Source organism: Gobio gobio (assembly GCF_949357685.1).
Source record: "Gobio gobio genome assembly, chromosome: 10".
Lineage (NCBI taxonomy): Eukaryota > Metazoa > Chordata > Actinopteri > Cypriniformes > Gobionidae > Gobio > Gobio gobio.
The window spans coordinates 50,193,471-50,213,230 of NC_137116.1; the positions used below are offsets into that span (position 1 = coordinate 50,193,471).

Consider the following 19,760-nt stretch of genomic DNA (forward strand, 5'->3'; position numbering starts at 1 on the left):
TCGATTTTCATCCATCATAAAAAGTGATGGCTGGGCTCAGGGTAAAAGGCATGGGTTAATTTAATCATACACAGCCACGAGAGTGCATCATTAGTCATATAATACCCACTTCTGAGCGCAGAGATAGATGAAAACAGACTCTGGTGGATGGGTAAGCCAGATCAATGCATATGTAAACAGACAAGTATTCGGCCGCAAACTAGAATGAAAAATTATGTTGGTTGATTCTTTTGGTTGGGTCTTTGGTTGGCTCTGGCTTCATTCAGCTCTCACGTTCAGTGCGTTTGGACGCTGGCTTTGAAGGTGCCTTTTGATTGTAAGGTGTAGAAGATGTCAATAGTTTGGGTGGAAAAAAAATCTTCAAATATCAAACTTATTTCAAAGCTTTCTTATATAGCTTTGATGCAAAATGCATCAACATATTGTATTTTCATTTCACAAGTCTTGCCTTAGCTATGAAATTGCACTTTGTACTTTTATCAAATTTCAAACTTCTCACCACCTGGGATTGTTGAAATCTCAGTCAGATTCATTGTAGGGTTCAGAATCGTTTAAAGATGGAGTAAGTAATTGCTGTGGTACTATCGTCAATTAACAGAATAGCAAACATAGCAAAATATTTGCAGCGCTTTAGCACAGTTTAAATCGCTGACCACGGCCATTGTCATTCTTTTCAGTGCAAACACAACACCATTTTATGTAAGTTAGGCTCATTAAAGACTGGCTTTCTGCAATTAAAGTTGGCATTCATGCTTCTTTCACGTGCTAATTTATTTCCTACTTCCCTCTCCGTGATTACAAGCTCGTCAAGTTCAAGTGCTTTCAACCAGGTGCCTATTTCTTGGGGAAATCTAAAGATATTTCATTTTGAATAAAATGTAGCGTCCCATTCATTGACAACCATAAACATTCACTGCACTATATAGATATTCAGCTTGTTTCGGTTGAATACATGCTATTTAAATGTGCACTGCAATGTAGCTGTTGTAGAAAAAACTAATAAAGTCACAGCAGCAATCGTTCCCCTCTGACATGATTAATATTTATGGCACACCCAACTCAGGTATCAGTTTCCCAGTAGCAAATACGACTTTCTTGTCTAATTGAAGGCATTCATGTCCAATTTCCCACTAGGAAACTTGTATTTACGATAATTCTGATAGCATGTGAAGGCAACATCAATCTATTTTCTTAAATAAAAGATTATGAAACTTGAGTAAGATCTTTCTTTGGAAGAAAGATATCTGCATTAAATCTTCTTATTTAAATCTTAATATTCCCGTGAAACGCCAGACTTCTTTCTGGTGACATGTGCAGGGCATGCAATCATTTAGGCCCCGTCCACACGAAGCCAGAGCTTTCCCTATCCAATCTTTTTTCCCTCTTGTTTCAAGAAATATCCGCGTACACTTGAGAGCACTGAAACCGACTAAAAACAATGTAGTATACATGCCAGACCAGTATGTGGCGCTGAAATTCTGCCACAGAAATACACTAAAAACGGAGAAGAAGAGTTGTGGCTAGAAGGGGTACAGCAATGGTAGGAAGTGAGGCAAAATCTCACAATAAAATAACAATAAATAAATGTGCTACTTACCAGATTGTGTTTTATTAATGCTTACACCTACCACAACCCTAAACCTACCCTTACAATAATGCAAATACAGTTATTAAATTACACAATATTGATGTGGGCATGCCCAGTAGCCGTAGTTCTATTACTTTCACGTGCGGGACGTGGTGTGATGACATCATCGTTTCACAAAATATACGGATTGGCAGTACACATGAAATTCAGATTTATCCACTCTGGGACCCGGTTTTAAAAAAATATTGGATTCATGCTCCCAAAACGCCGGATCCGTGTGGACGAAACGCTGTTACAGCTAAACGCATCTCTGTGTGGACGGGGCCTTTAGTCTGTTTAAACCCTGTCCGTTTCTTACAATCATCTGCTAGCTAGCATTCAGGACCGCCTCCATCCAATAGACAACAAAAAGATAGAACCAAGTCCCCATCCTACATTATTGTCTTTTTTAATAATCCATTTCACAGTGCCGAAGTAAAATGGACAACTCTGTAAGTAATTTGCAATTTGTGTTCCAACCACAGATGGCAATAGAGAGGCCAAAGTTCTGTAGCGCAAGCTGGTACAGGAGAAGTATACACTTCAGGTTTAGAAATAATTCGGTGTAATACTCAACATTTATAAACTGCTGTTTCTTCTGGGTTCCCCCCACCTCCACCCAAAGAGTAACTGTGTTAAAGATGCCTAAACAAGTATGAGTGCAGCTAACAAAGACAAAAAGACCACGGGGGCTTTGGAGACCATGCCATCTGAATTTCACACTGCCAATAACCCACAGTATTTTTTTTTCCCTCTCACTCTGTGTGTTTAATAATATATCTTCGCATATGTTACAGCAGTGAGCATGCAGGAAGAGAGGAAGCAAGCCTGAGTTTGCGCCCCTGGACGCTTTACTAATGTAACCTTAGCAGAGGAGTAACTCAGGCCAAGGACTCATCTTTGATGGTCAGCGCTGATGGTGTTCAGCTTTTTAGAAGCAAACTCGTGGAGCTCCTGTGGGAATACTGTAAGAGCAGCTCTGCCAAGACCTGAGCATTTATAATACATTCTCCGCTCCGCTTCTAACTGTACCGACGTATTGCTAGCATAATCTTCACCTAAAAGTAGGGCAAGTATTACATCATACGAAAGCAACTGCAGACAAAAGCAAAAATTGCAGATCACACATGCGCCCACACAGCGCAGTGTGGTGGAAATCATGGTCAAATACACCAAAGATGTCTAAATGGATCTGAGGACATAAATAGTGGGTCTTTGAAATTCGCCTATGAAATGATTCCTCTCTCTCTTGAGCTGACTGAATGCACTATTCTTGATTGCTGTTAGGGTTTGAGAATTTGAACAAACCCTTAACTCTAAATATTAAACTTGTATGTAACTGTACTATGTAAAAAAATAAAAAATTGTTTTACTTAATGTTAATATAACAATGTTAAAGTGCAAAATCTGGTTTGTACTTGTATAATACAATGACAACCACCAAAAACAAAACAAGTGGTAATGAGAAATCCACATGTAGAATCAAAGGTCAACACAAGTAGCTTTTCCACAAGGTAAATACTAATATATAGTAACTAATATATAATTACACCATCATGGTAACACACAACACTAAAATAATGCAATAAACATTAATTTAACAACATAAGATATAACATAAAACCAAAAATACAATTTCATTGAAAAACTAAATTAAATGGGGTGTTTACATTTTTTTTCACTATAAATGATAAGACATGAACATGAAATGTCCCTTTAGATTGATTACAATTTTTCACTGTATATAGTAAGTGTTTTACACTATTTTACCATTAATATACTGTTTTTTTTAGTCTACATACTCCATGCGGCTTGTTGAAGTGTGCTACCACTTTTCTAAGTGATCAGATTTATCATTTTGGCCTAGCAGATTTGACGTGACAAAAGCAGATAAGACTGTAAAATCGAATTAAATAGACTTACTTAAAAGTGAAATAGGAATAGTATGTTGTACTAACAAATGCTTAGTTAGTATAGTTCACTTACACAAGAGTAACTTATACCAAAAAGAACTGTAGAGAGTACTTGAACATTTGTTTTAGATTTACTCCTGACCTAGTATGGCTACCTTTTTTTGTTACTATTGTAGTTTTTTGCATGCTGAATGTTGAAGTCTTACAGCATGGTCAATTGGAAGATATTGTCACAAATATAGAGGGATTATATCAACTCAATTAAAAGTTTCACAATGTGTTTATGACATAGGCCTAAGTGTTAGTACAAATCATTATTACAAAGATCATCATTTGACATGAAAAATAGACTAGTTAATGATTTAGTTTTGCCACCTTTTAAAAGCCTATTTATTTCTTTCCTTCTTTTGAAACCAAATAACTGTGATTTATTGTTGCATCACTGCATCAATAGGAAGAAAATTACAATGATATAAATGAAGTTCCAAGTGCCCAAAAAAAGGGAACACTGATCACCATAATGGGGAGTTCAAACTAAAACATTTTAGGAAAATCAACATCAATTTATGAAGTCAGCGTATGTGATCTTCTCTCAATTTTTTTCAGCTATATTGGCAATTCAACATTCAAGATGGAAATGAGTGCATGCAACTATAGAGAAAGATAACTGCAGAAGTGGAGGAAATTAGTGAAAAGTCTATTAAGAATTGCCCCACCTTTTTTTTTTTTGCTTGACAAAATGGCCCTCAAACCAATCAATTAATCTTAACTTGGGTTTTCCGAGTAAACAATTCATAGTATGTGAAGATATAGCACATATAGTACTAGATTTATACAATTAAGTTAAGACATTAAGTAAAGTTAACTAAAAAGTGTTAGTTAGAACGACTGTTGGATTTTACAGTGTAGAACCCATTATAATCAGTGATGCTGACTGTCTATAATAGATGTGGCGAAATGCGACACAACACAAATTTTTTATTTATGATGTACTTTATGCGCTCATGCTAATTCTGACATGAAGAACAAATGGATTTGTAACGGTCCCTGTCCAGTGTAGACAGCTTCAAGCAGTTGCGTCCAGTGTAGACATGGTGCTAGTTACTCCATAGCATACCTTAGCAACCACCCAGAACTCTCTAGCAGAAAGAGAAAAAAAATCTTGTTTAATAAATGCAATTTTAGAGAAGGAACCCAAAGATTGCATATTCTCTGTATACTTCAACCCTTGCAGAAAACTTTACACTTTTTTCTGCTGTGGGACTGATTGGCTCAGTGTGGTAAGAGATGCACACTAAACAAGATGAAAAAAGAGAATGTGAGATTAAACCAAGCGTGCACTAAAATGCAGCACTATAGGTTCAGTTCAAACGCAGCACAAGCTCGCTCAAGGCTCTGTCCAAAGGAAACTTAGCTTGTGCTTGGCTCTTCAGATGTGTCCGACTGCCTTTGAGAGGGGGGCTTCATTGATCTGTTGACACATCTCTACTGCCCAAAAAAACTAGTTGCATGACTGCCCTCTGAGACCTTCAAGCAGTGTTCATTTTTGCAGCTTTTTTGTTGTTTTAGTCAACATTTTTGACAAAAATGTCCTTGAAATGTAGTGAATATTTTGTCATGTCATGTTAATTTTAGTCAAGTTACCTCTTAATGAAGTGGCATATATTTAAGGGTAACACTTTACAATAAGATCTCATTTGTTAACATGAGTTAAATGTGCTGTATGTAAGTTTTACACTTTGCTAAAGCATAAAAAATACCATAGAATGTATTCAGATATTTAGGAAACATGCTAAATTGACCTACATGTTTCTCAGAAAAACAATGCTACAGCCAGTTATTCTACTCTGAAATATGCGTTCCGTGTTTTTGTTTTGGTCTGTGCGAAACCGCACACTGCCAGTTTACCCAATAGTACTTCGACACCACAGGTTGCCAGTTGGTGGAAATCACAGAGTATTGCAGCCATTGAAGCCAGTAAACAACCTGGGTCAGAGAACGCAGATTCTACCCGACACAAAAAGCCTCGGCATCCATCTAAAAGTAGAGCATATTAAAACGCGGATAAATCAACTCATCAACTCACATTGTGGCTTTATATTGTCAATTGCGCTTGCTCCTGTTGCGTGTCCTCAAGCTGGCAACCCACATGAGCGTCGAGTCTGAGGAGGAGAGGGCGGGGGAAACAACAATCTCCAAAATTTTTGAATTTGTACTGCAGTACCTATTTCGATTTTTTTTAATAGTTTTATTCAGCAAGGACAGCAAAGAATCCTGCAAAAAAATTACCCCGGTTTCCACAAAAATGTTACAGAGCACAGCTGTTTTCAACATTAAAATAATAAGAAATGTTTATTGAGCTGCAAATCTGCATATTAGAATGACTTCTGAAGGATCATTTGACTCTGAAGACTGGAATAATAATGCTGAAAATTCAGCTTTGACATCACAGGAATAAATTGCATTTTAAAATGTAATTAAATAGAAAACAGTTATTTTAAATTGTAATAATATTTCACAGTTTTAACTGTATTTGTGATCAAATAAATCCACCTTGGTAGTCAAGAAAGACTTCTTTCAAAAATATTCACAAATCTTACTGAACCCAAACTTTTGAACAGGAGTGTAAAAGTGTCCTTGTTTTCAAAACTTAAGCTTCTGAAATAACTTATGAGTAGCATATAGTAGATGAGTATACTTGGTATACCAGAAGTTACTGTGTTGTGTTATTAATCACGTACAATATTTTTTTTAGTTTTATAGACTATTTTGCATAAATGCTTTATGTGTGCAAAATTTGTAATAAATACAAAGTTCTATCATGAAACTCTATATGGCGCAGGCTAATAGGTCCTTTAACTCAACCTGCTCGTAATAACATCATTATCTATAGGGCACAGCTGATTGTATCAGTAGCCAATGAGCTTGTGTGCTCAACCTTCAAATACTTAGCATTTGCCTTAGCAGTGCAGTACTTTCAGAAACCCACTCCTCCCCAGCTCCACCTGTATAGATCTGCTACGGGTAATTCATATACGCTATATTGTACAAAAGCAGTACTTGCTCACATCTGCGTGTCATGTATTGGCAGTAGCAAGTCCCATACTCGCTCTGCAGCAGCAGCAAGACCAAACATATCAACATTGTCATACCCATTACCATGCCAAACACTCCAAAGGCCATTACATACTCTGCAAGAACAGAGAAAAAAGTTCTCGCTCCCAGGGAGCCCTGGTTTGGGAGTTCTCGCAGCTTGTTCTCGACACATCATCTGAGCAGAACTTTTTTCTTGTGGGTGTCCAAGAACTATTGTTTGATTGGTCAGAAATTTTAAGTGGACGGGGTTAATGCGGGAAAAAACGGAAATGTTCGGTACCTGCTTTTCTCATGAGGTATGGAATGTCCTGGCCAGAACAAACTTTGTTGTTGTTCTTGCCACCTTGAGAAAACAAACTCATTTATTTGTTCTTGCGGAGGATGTACCAAGCTTAAGAGTTGTCATGACAGAAATATTTTTCTATGTCATTTTCTTGTCTTCTGGCAGGACACTTCTGGCCATATCTGCTGACATCACTCACAGTAGGCAATGCAGGCTGTTGGACAATGTTAACCAATAACCAAATAACTATTTAGCAAACTTGGTCTGGCTCCATTGTGGTATGTAACATCCACTTTTCACAATCCAATCAGTTCCCTGTGGATGAAATCAAGTCCTGTTTTGCATTTTCACTTATAAATATGTTGCATTACAGAAGTAAAATGGTTTGAGAAAGACTATTCAAGTAGATTTTAAGAAGCTAGATGGGAATATCCACATTCCAGCATCCAGAACACAACATGTGCTGGTGTTTTCAGCAGGGATGGTGGCATACGATGGCCTGTCAGGTCATTCACGGCACAGTGCACTGTAGACGCTAAGCAACTGTCAGCACGTCTGAATACTGACAGTTCCCAGCTGAACAAAGTAACATATCAAAAAAGCTATGCAGATAACATAGGCATGTGACTGTCTACGTGATTTATGGATTCTGACCACCGTAAAGGGATGTGGGGATGTTTCTGTAGGGTGTACAGTACCGAAGAGCTCTCATTCGGACTATGCAAAATGCAGTGAATCATTCATAGACTCGCGTCACGTACGCGCTCAGAGATGTTCCTCAATTCTTACATAACAGGATTGCTTTGTGTGAAGGAGCAAACGGAAATTCCCCCAAAAGTTATTATCTAAGGGTTTATAATGAGAAAAGACATCCTAAAACAAATACAGGGTCAAATTAAAATCCGAAAAATGTAAAAAAGCTAATTTGGCTTTTTCTGCCTCTGATGAAAAGACCTGGGATGTTGGTGTCCACTTCAGACTTTTTTAACTAGCTAACCAGCAGGACCAACCTGGTTGACAAAACTCACCAAATAGGTGTTGCTAGTAAACAGCATGGCTACACTATGGTAATAAATGTACTATGGTAGTCCCATCTCTTTCCAATCTATACATGTTATATAGAGGAATATAGACAGTAAAAATGCACTTGACTTGACTTGTAACGTGATGATGATGATGATGATGATGATGATGATGATGATGATGATGATTCATGGTAATATTATGGTACTTTCAAATATACACTGTACTGAAATTAATTTACCATGCTATTAACATGGTACTCCAGTCCAAGGCACTTCCAAAATGTACTACATTTACTACTAAAGTATATATAAAAAATATAAAAAATGTCCCCAAAAAAGCATGATACTCCCAGTACCAAGGTTGTTTTGGACATTTATCATTGTGGAACCATGGTCTCCTTGAAAACACCTTGCAAATACAATGGTACATGAATTACAGTAACATTGTAATATTACCACCTGATGACATTACTGTACTATACTACCAGCACAGTAACATTTTGTAAGTAACAAGTTTTTCGGACATGCACCATAATATTAGCATTTTTTGGACATTTATCATATTAGTACCATGTTCTTGGAAGCACCTTGCAAATACAATGGTACATATATTTCAAACTACCATGGTATTAACACCTGATGACATTACTGTACTTACTATACTACCAGCACAGTAGCAATTTGTAATTAACACTTACAAAAAGGAACTATAGCACTACCATGTTTTTCAGACATGACATGGGACATTTACCATAGTAGTACCATAGCATCCCTTAAAAGAATTTTGGTTTTACTACAAATAACAAAAAAAACATGGTTATTATAGTTAAACCATGGTAACCACAAATGAACCATGGTTTTGCTACAATAAGCATAGCTTACTCATGGTATTTGTGGTAAAACTGTGGTTCTACAAATGGTAATCAATCTACCAAAAAAAACATGGTTACTACACTTTTACCATTATAAATTAATAATAAACATAAGGGATTTTTTAAGAACTTTGGAGTAACATGTAAATAACATGAATTTATATCATAGTATATTTCTATGTGTAACACCATACAAAAAAGTACTGTGGTAGTACCATCGTGCTTTTATAAATGGCATAATACTGAAATTGATGTATTCTGTCTTTACATGGTACTCCAAGACCACCATGGTACTTTTTTGTAAGTGTTTACTGGTACCAATGCCAAACCAGCACTAACTAACAAATCAGTTTGGACTAATATGGAAATTCGTCAGGGTCAGAGGGTATTTCAGTGTTGTTCACTGTTTTTATATGATCTCACAGTGCATTTTGACCTTAGAAACAAAAGTTTCAGTGAAAAGAAAGATGGCCTGACAGCACCCGACTGGTGTCGTCTGATCTTCCGTAACTGTCCCGCTCCAAATTGCCAAAGTTCTCTTTTGACAAGACCTGCCAATGTCTCTCACACCCTCTCTGCTCTCTTAAACCTTAGATTCAGGGGTCAGATGCCTCTCAAAGAGCACAAAAATTGCATTGCGAATCAAGAGACGCCATCTGATGTCCAGAGTTTTCACTTCCTCTGGAGGACACCTTTCTGACAGACTGACATTTTCCTAATGGGACAATGAAGGAGGTGAATGAGGGTCAGACAGAATAAATGATCCTGCCCAGATCTCAGACACATCTTGCCAATCTGTCTGTCCATGATCATGAGGCCAAAGCTGACTTTACCCATCAGACCCCTGCCACAGGACCTTGACTACTAAATATCAACCAGCACAGATAAACGTTGCATATCACAACATGAAGCATCAGTGCTAAGGTTCGATTTGTATGGCTGTGTTTGGATTAACATACTACCATACTACATTACACAGTATGCAAATTTGTGTAAAGTTTCATATACTATTTGTAGTCATATACATTACCATTCAAATGTTTAGGGTCAGAAATATGTTTGATGTTTTTGAAAAAAGTATCTTTGCTCACCAAGACTGTGTTTATTAGTTTATTGTGATATTGGAATTTAAAATAATGGTTTTCTATTTGAAAATATATGTGTGAACAGCGAGCATAAACAGAAGCTCAAATGTGCTGCGTAACACGAGAATGAACCTCATTGGTTCTTGCTGAAGCTCAAATGTGCTGCGTAACACGAGAATGAACCTCATTGGTTCTTGCTGAAGCTCAAACGTGCTGCGTAACACATGAGAATGAACCTCATTGGTTCTTGCTGAAGCTCAAAAGTGCTGCGTAACACGAGAATGAACCTCATTGGTTCTTGATGAAGCTCAAAAGTGCTGCGTAACACGAGAATGAACCTCATTGGTTCTTGCTGAAGCTCAAATGTGCTGCGTAACACGAGAATGAACCTCATTGGTTCTTGCTGAAGCTCAAACGTGCTGCGTAACACGAGAATGAACCTCATTGGTTCTTGCTGAAGCTCAAACGTGCTGCGTAACACGAGAATGAACCTCATTGGTTCTTGCTGAAGCTCAAACGTGCTGCGTAACACGAGAATGAACCTCATTGGTTCTTGCAGAAGCTCAAACGTGCTGCGTAACACATGAGAATGAACCTCATTGGTTCTTGCAGAAGCTCAAACGTGCTGCGTAACACATGAGAATGAACCTCATTGGTTCTTGCAGAAGCTCAAACGTGCTGCGTAACACATGAGAATGAACCTCATTGGTTCTTGCAGAAGCTCAAACGTGCTGCGTAACACGAGAATGAACCTCATTGGTTCTTGCTGAAGCTCAAAAGTGCTGCGTAACACGAGAATGAACCTCATTGGTTCTTGCTGAAGCTCAAACGTGCTGCGTAACACGAGAATGAACCTCATTGGTTCTTGCTGAAGCTCAAACGTGCTGCGTAACACGAGAATGAACCTCATTGGTTCTTGCTGAAGCTCAAACGTGCTGCGTAACACGAGAATGAACCTCATTGGTTCTTGCTGAAGCTCAAACGTGCTGCGTAACACGAGAATGAACCTCATTGGTTCTTGCAGAAGCTCAAACGTGCTGCGTAACATGAGAATGAACCTCATTGGTTCTTGCTGAAGCTCAAACGTGCTGCGTAACACATGAGATGAACCTCATTGGTTCTTGCTGAAGCTCAAAAGTGCTGCGTAACACGAGAATGAACCTCATTGGTTCTTGCTGAAGCTCAAACGTGCTGCGTAACACATGAGAATGAACCTCATTGGTTCTTGCTGAAGCTGAAACGTGCTGCGTAACACGAGAATGAACCTCATTGGTTCTTGCTGAAGCTCAAACGTGCTGCGTAACACGAGAATGAACCTCATTGGTTCTTGCTGAAGCTCAAACGTGCTGCGTAACACGAGAATGAACCTCATTGGTTCTTGCAGAAGCTCAAACGTGCTGCGTAACACGAGAATGAACCTCATTGGTTCTTGCTGAAGCTCAAACGTGCTGCGTAACACATGAGAATGAACCTCATTGGTTCTTGCTGAAGCTCAAACGTGCTGCGTAACACGAGAATGAACCTCATTGGTTCTTGCTGAAGCTCAAACGTGCTGCGTAACACATGAGAATGAACCTCATTGGTTCTTGCTGAAGCTCAAAAGTGCTGCGTTACACGAGAATGAACCTCATTGGTTCTTGCTGAAGCTCAAACGTGCTGCGTAACACGAGAATGAACCTCATTGGTTCTTGCAGAAGCTCAAACGTGCTGCGTAACACGAGAATGAACCTCATTGGTTCTTGCTGAAGCTCAAACGTGCTGCGTAACACGAGAATGAACCTCATTGGTTCTTGCTGAAGCTCAAACGTGCTGCGTAACACATGAGAATGAACCTCATTGGTTCTTGCTGAAGCTCAAAAGTGCTGCGTTACACGAGAATGAACCTCATTGGTTCTTGCTGAAGCTCAAACGTGCTGCGTAACACGAGAATGAACCTCATTGGTTCTTGCAGAAGCTCAAACGTGCTGCGTAACACGAGAATGAACCTCATTGGTTCTTGCTGAAGCTCAAACGTGCTGCGTAACACATGAGAATGAACCTCATTGGTTCTTGCTGAAGCTCAAACGTGCTGCGTAACACGAGAATGAACCTCATTGGTTCTTGCTGAAGCTCAAACGTGCTGCGTAACACATGAGAATGAACCTCATTGGTTCTTGCTGAAGCTCAAAAGTGCTGCGTTACACGAGAATGAACCTCATTGGTTCTTGCTGAAGCTCAAACGTGCTGCGTAACACGAGAATGAACCTCATTGGTTCTTGCTGAAGCTCAAACGTGCTGCATAACACGAGAATGAACCTCATTGGTTCTTGCTGAAGCTCAAACGTGCTGCGTAACACGAGAATGAACCTCATTGGTTCTTGCTGAAGCTCAAACGTGCTGCGTAACACATGAGAATGAACCTCATTGGTTCTTGCAGAAGCTCAAACGTGCTGAGTAACACATGAGAATGAACCTCATTGGTTCTTGCTGAAGCTCAAACGTGCTGCGTAACACATGAGAATGAACCTCATTGGTTCTTGCTGAAGCTCAAACGTGCTGCGTAACACGAGAATGAACCTCATTGGTTCTTGCTGAAGCTCAAACGTGCTGCGTAACACGAGAATGAACCTCATTGGTTCTTGCAGAAGCTCAAACGTGCTGCGTAACACGAGAATGAACCTCATTGGTTCTTGCTGAAGCTCAAAAGTGCTGCGTTACACGAGAATGAACCTCATTGGTTCTTGCTGAAGCTCAAACGTGCTGCGTAACACGAGAATGAACCTCATTGGTTCTTGCTGAAGCTCAAACGTGCTGCGTAACACGAGAATGAACCTCATTGGTTCTTGCTGAAGCTCAAACGTGCTGCGTAACACGAGAATGAACCTCATTGGTTCTTGCTGAAGCTCAAACGTGCTGCGTAACACATGAGAATGAACCTCATTGGTTCTTGCAGAAGCTCAAACGTGCTGAGTAACACATGAGAATGAACCTCATTGGTTCTTGCAGAAGCTCAAACGTGCTGCGTAACACATGAGAATGAACCTCATTGGTTCTTGCTGAAGCTCAAACGTGCTGCGTAACACACGAGAATGAACCTCATTGGTTCTTGCTGAAGCTCAAACGTGCTGCGTAACACGAGAATGAACCTCATTGGTTCTTGCAGAAGCTCAAACGTGCTGCGTAACACGAGAATGAACCTCATTGGTTCTTGCTGAAGCTCAAACGTGCTGCGTAACACATGAGAATGAACCTCATTGGTTCTTGCTGAAGCTCAAACGTGCTGCGTAACACGAGAATGAACCTCATTGGTTCTTGCTGAAGCTCAAACGTGCTGCGTAACACATGAGAATGAACCTCATTGGTTCTTGCTGAAGCTCAAAAGTGCTGCGTTACACGAGAATGAACCTCATTGGTTCTTGCTGAAGCTCAAACGTGCTGCGTAACACGAGAATGAACCTCATTGGTTCTTGCTGAAGCTCAAACGTGCTGCGTAACACGAGAATGAACCTCATTGGTTCTTGCTGAAGCTCAAACGTGCTGCGTAACACGAGAATGAACCTCATTGGTTCTTGCTGAAGCTCAAACGTGCTGCGTAACACATGAGAATGAACCTCATTGGTTCTTGCAGAAGCTCAAACGTGCTGAGTAACACATGAGAATGAACCTCATTGGTTCTTGCAGAAGCTCAAACGTGCTGCGTAACACATGAGAATGAACCTCATTGGTTCTTGCTGAAGCTCAAACGTGCTGCGTAACACACGAGAATGAACCTCATTGGTTCTTGCTGAAGCTCAAACGTGCTGCGTAACACGAGAATGAACCTCATTGGTTCTTGCTGAAGCTCAAACGTGCTGCGTAACACGAGAATGAACCTCATTGGTTCTTGCTGAAGCTCAAACGTGCTGCGTAACATGAGAATGAACCTCATTGGTTCTTGTGGAAGCTCAAACGTGCTGCATAACACATGAGAATGAACCTCATTGGTTCTTGCAGAAGCTCAAACGTGCTGCGTAACACGAGAATGAACCTCATTGGTTCTTGATGAAGCTCAAACGTGCTGCGTAACACGAGAATGAACCTCATTGGTTCTTGATGAAGCTCAAACGTGCTGCGTAACACGACAATGAACCTCATTGGTTCTTGCAGAAGCTCAAACGTGCTGCGTAACATGAGAATGAACCTCATTGGTTCTTGTGGAAGCTCAAATGTGATTTGTGGGTGAACTAACCCTTTAAATGCTACGTTTTGTTAGTAGGTTGGGAAGCTGAAGAGTCAGTATCTTCCCCAACACTGGTAATAATACAGAACAAGTAGGTGTATACAAACTTTTGACGAGTATGTACTTTTCAACTTTTTTCTATGCATATATCACAGTCTTGGTGTTGTCTGGCCTGGTGATTAAATGATTGAAATCACAAGCACTTACATTTAATACAAGAGCACAACAGCACAATCCAAGTGTGGGTGTGAATCAATCTCTGAGTGATTCTCTACAAAACACCTCTTCATGGTGGTCTTTTCATGATAGAGTTCCTTCCCACACACGGGTGATAAAGACGGAATGATCCGGACGTTGTCCTCGTGGCACCTCTGGAGCTTCCTCCATCTCACCTCACCTCCATAGCCTCTGTCTCTTTGCCAACGTAGGCCCAAGGACATTTCTGAGACGCGAGTTCTGATAGGCTTTATTTCCGTTCGACCTTGATCTTTCCTAATGGCCTATCGGGTTCTCTGTATATTAATAAAACAGCATTATTTCTCAAAAATCCCTCTCGTCAAATTCACCAGCCATCTTTGGCTTCTTTCATACGCAGGCTGCAGTATTTTGGTACATTGGATTTTCAGAAGGGTTTCACTGGAGGATTCAGGGAGGAAAGGGAAGAGGGAACGGGAACAGGAGATACATCCGATCCACTCAAGTCTTTGCATAAATTAGCAAGAACCCTGGGAATTGTGTTTATTTATTTATTTCCTCCCTTACCAGGTTTAATTAAGGTTCAAGCAATGTCTTTGGGATATTTGTCTGATGGAACACAAGCCCACCCTCCCGCTCTCTAACCGTTTCCAAATCCGGTCCATCTACTGGGACGCCTATTTGTGAACTCTTTCTACTGTCTTGTATCTCACGTCAGATTGCAGCAAAGCAGAGGAAGCGGGGAGGAGAAGGTGTGGATAAAACGCAAGTCTTATCTTTTCACATATTAGCGTTGGGCAAAAAAATGAATCTCACACGACGAGCTTCACAGGGAGAATGATTGTGTCTCATTATGTTCACAGACACGTGGCGTGCTGTACAGCACGATGCCTCCTAAATATCTCTTTTTAGCGAGAAAGGGGCTGATCAAGAAGATTTTTCACAAATGTCATCAAAGCAGCAGGAAAAAAAACAACTGAGGAATATGTTTTCATTGTTCAGTCGGACTATTTTTAGATGCGTTCTGCAGTAATATGAGTTAGTAGTATCGCTGGCACTTCGGATGAAAAGGCAAACATCATTATCAGCGCGTATGTGACGTCTCCTGGCAAACAAGCCACAAAATAAAGAGGTAAATAGGGAAATTAACAGCGTGTTTAATTGCTTTAAACAAGCAACACTTCATCTTCCTCAATTAAGGATTCTTGGCCCATGTTATTATCGGCTATTTTGTGTAATCAGCACTGATTATTAGCGCATGCTTGATGATGGGGGAAATGGGCCGTGATTCAGGAAGCATCACTGGTCGTAGAGTCTGATCTGATTATCGTGCCCAACACCCACCAACCCCGTGGACTCCATTTAGACGAGTACTCACAGGGCAGGCCATCGGGGAGGCCTTGCCATTTTTATTATTCAAATGCTGCTGAAACGCATCCCAATGTTGTGGAATGAATAAAATATCCCAGGACGACTTTCCGCTGGGTATTAGCTTAACATTTCCACTCCAGCGGTCCTCTCATTATGAAACACTAAACATCAGTCAGCCCTCTGATAGGCTGCTTTCTGCATGTCCATTTGTCTACTTAAGCCATCCCATTCCCTGTCGCCGTTAAAACAATTTCCTCTCTGATATACCAGAATAAGTATTGATTGAGGGTTTGCATTACCGGAGGTTTGGGCCGTGCATTGATCCCCCTTTGCTGCAGGACATTTTTATCATAGCTGATCACTTCAACTTATAGAACAACTAGTTTGAAATACGCCAGGATGTTTCTGTTAGGACATTTTTAAAGACGCTCACTTTTTTAGGCTGCATTACTGACCTTTTATGCTCTCTTATATTAACACGTGTAAAATGTGTTGATTTTTATATGGTGCATAGAATTATGTCATTATGTCCCTCCCAATTTTTGTGCAATGTTACGCATGCTATATGATGCTGAAAATTCAACTTTGCATCAAATAATTGCAACTTTGGTAAACATGAGAATTCTTTTTTTTTATGTTATTTTTTTTACTCTTATTGACCATTTATTTGTATGGTACAGCTGCAAATAAGTATTTGAACACCTGTCTATCAGCTAGAATTCTGACCCTCAAAGACCTGTTAGTCTGCCTTTAAAATGTCCACCTCCACTCCATTTATTATCCTAAATTAGATGACACTGTTTGAGGTTGTTAGCTGCATAAAGACACCTGTCCACCCCATTCAATCAGTAAGAATCCAACTACTAACATGGCCAAGACCAAAGAGCTGTCCAAAGACACTAGAGACAAAATTGTACACCTCCACAAGGCTGGAAAGGGCTACAGGGAAATTGCCAAGCAGCTTGGTGAAAAAAGGTCCCCTGTTGGAGCAATCATTAGAAAATGGAAGAAGCTAAACATTAGGGCTGAAACGATTCATCGAGTTAATCGATTAACTCGATTACAAAATTTCCTTGAGGCAAAAATTCTGCCTCGAAGCCTCGTTAAATACCTATGACGCGCACTATACACGCAGGGATCTGATTCACACGGACCACTGTTCAATGTTCTGGAAGCACACCATAGCGCGTGATACAATTTGGATTTAGTTGGCACGATGGCGGAGAGTAAAGATGTCCATTAACAGAAGAGAACGTCTAAAGTTTGGGATCATTACATTCTTAAAAAAGAAGAGAACAAGGTGCAATGTGTCTGTTGCAAAGTATACCCGGCATTTCACAGCGGTAGGACTTCAATGGTAACGTAGCCTAAGCCTATACATTGATGTTTGCTGATTTTAATCCCATACTGTATTTGTAGCGATGTCGTGATGCGGTTTGACTAGCTATGGTGTTTAGCTTTGATATTTTTAAGTAGTAAACGTATTCACGTTCAATTGCAAGAGAGTATTGCCTAAAAAAGAACCCCTTCACACACACACACACACATATGCGCGCTCGTCTCTCTCACGCGCCAGTCAGACCAATCGCGGCAATGCATCACATATGCTTAAACTTTTATGTAGCCACGCAACAATAATTTCAGCATGCATTCATTGTGTACACCGGGACGTGATGTTGTGACGCGATTTTTCGAACGGATGCTTCACCTAAAATGCACCGCAATGCAAGTGATGCAAGCCAAATGCAGCGTTCTACTGATAATTAATGTATGTATTTCTGCCGTACCAAACTGCAATGAAGCAACTGGTCTGACTGGGGCGTCACTCTTCCTCACGCACGGCACGCGTACACACACAGACACAGACAGGTTGCTAGGTTCCCATAGCAAATAGGCTCACCCCAGAAATTATATATTATTTGTTAGTAGCCTAATGGTAAATGCTGCAGGTGTAGAAATCTACATAAAACAGATATTTACTTTGATGTCAGGGCTAGATTACAGCATGAAACCTGTTGTGCATATTAATAAATTAAATAGCTTTTCCTCTTCATTTTCGTTATGCATTATTTGTTTTGGTTGTTTAAAAACACACAATTTTTTTATCCGATTAATCGATTAATCGATCGATAAAGTGTTAGATTAATCGATTACAAAAAGAATCGATAGCTGCAGCCCTACTAAACATGACTGTCAATCTCCCTCGGACTGGGGCTCCATGCAAGATCTCACCTCGTGGAGTCTCAATGATCCTAAGAAAGGTGAGAAATTAGCCCAGAACTACACGAGAGGAGCTGGCCAATGACCTGAAAAGAGCTGGGACCACCGTTTCCAAGGTTACTGTTGGTAATACACTAAGACGTCATGGTTTGAAGTCATTTATGGCATGAAAGGTTCCCCTGCTTAAACCAGCACATGTTTAGGCCCGTCTTAAGTTTGCCAATGACCATTTGGATGATCCAGATGAGTCATGGGAGAAAGTCATGTGGTCAGATGAGACCAAAATAGAACTTTTTGGTCATAATTCCACTAAACGTGTTTGGAGGAAGAAGAATGATGAGTACCATCCCAAGAACACCATCCCTACTGTGAAGCATGGTAGCATCATGCTTTGGGGGTGTTTTTCTGCACATGGGACAGGGCGACTGCACTGTATTAAGGAGAGGATGACGGGGGCCATGTATTGTGAGATTTTGGGGAACAACCTACTTCCCTCAGTTAGAGCATTGAAGATGGGTCGAGGCTGGGTCTTCCAACATGACAATGACCCGAAGCAAGGTTCTGGCGTGGCCTAGCCAGTCTCCAGACCTAAACCCAATAGAGAATCTTTGGAGGGAGCTCAAACTCCGTGTTTCTCAGCGACAGGCCAGAAACCTGACTGATCTAGAGAAGATCTGTGTGGAGGAGTGGGCCAAAATCCCTCCTGCAGTGTGTGCAAACCTGGTGAAAAACTACAGGAAACGTTTGACCTCTGTAATTGCAAACAAAGGCTACTGTACCAAATATTAACATTGATTTTCTCAGGTGTTCAAATACTTATTTGCAGCTGTATCATACAAATAAATAGTTAAAAAATCATACATTGTGATTTCTGGATTTTTTTTTTTGATTATGTCTCTCACAGTGGACATGCACCTACGATGACAATTTCAGACCCCTCCATGATTTCTAAGAACTTGCAAAATAGCAGGGTGTTCAAATACTTATTTTCCACACTGTATGTAATTTATATATATATATATATATATATATATATATATATATATATATATATATATATATATATACACACACACACACCCTCTCTAAGTTTCCAGATGAAATAAGCCAATTTAATAATTAATAAACTTTACAACGGATCTGTTCTGTTTGCCCACAGTGCAGAAAAATGTACAGCAGCTGCAAAAAATCGTATCTTGCATTGGCGGTCAACTGATCGAACAAATATGTAAGCAAGCAATCCTAATTATTTGTGGCTGAACATTATCTCACCTTATTAATATTCATGAGCCAGGCTGATAAAGTTTAGAATATATAAGATTTATAATATATGCTATAACCTTTACCGGTAGTTTTTTGCACAAATCTGATCCATGCATTAGTTGACCTGCAAACTCCAGGACCAGCAGCAGTGAAGTAAACATGATCAATACTTCTCAATGTGCATTAGGATATGCAATATTTATCAAAACAGTTAAAAAATTATACCTGATGAAACCTAAAGCATTGCCAAGTCTCAATGTCAAGTCAGCATGGTAGCTCTTTAAGGCCTTACAACTTGGTCTCTTCATGAGACACAGATTTATGACTCCTACCAAAATGAGTGCTTGGTGCATTCATATTTATAAGATTATGTGAAACGACCATCCTGGAAGGCTGTGCTCATTTTACAATTCCAGTGATTTCGGTTTAGAAGAGCAGAGCGCTGTAGGGTGGTTAGCGCATGTGCACTGGACACAAAGATGACAGAAAAGTGTTGGAAACCGCAATAAAAGAGGCCCTATTATCATTTAGATTTTTGGGGTGTACTAGAATAGGTTCATTCTTGAATGTTTAGTTTGTGTTTCTATGAAGCCACTTCTTCTGAAAAGAGCA

The 19,760-nt window shown here is 39.9% G+C and overlaps 1 protein-coding gene across 1 annotated transcript in view; it reads right to left on the minus strand.

Annotated features, from left to right (window-relative positions):
- ntng2a (netrin g2a) overlaps positions 1–19,760 on the minus strand; it is a 90,153-nt gene that overhangs the window by 51,691 nt on the left and 18,702 nt on the right. The gene's annotated exons all lie outside the window — the stretch shown is intronic.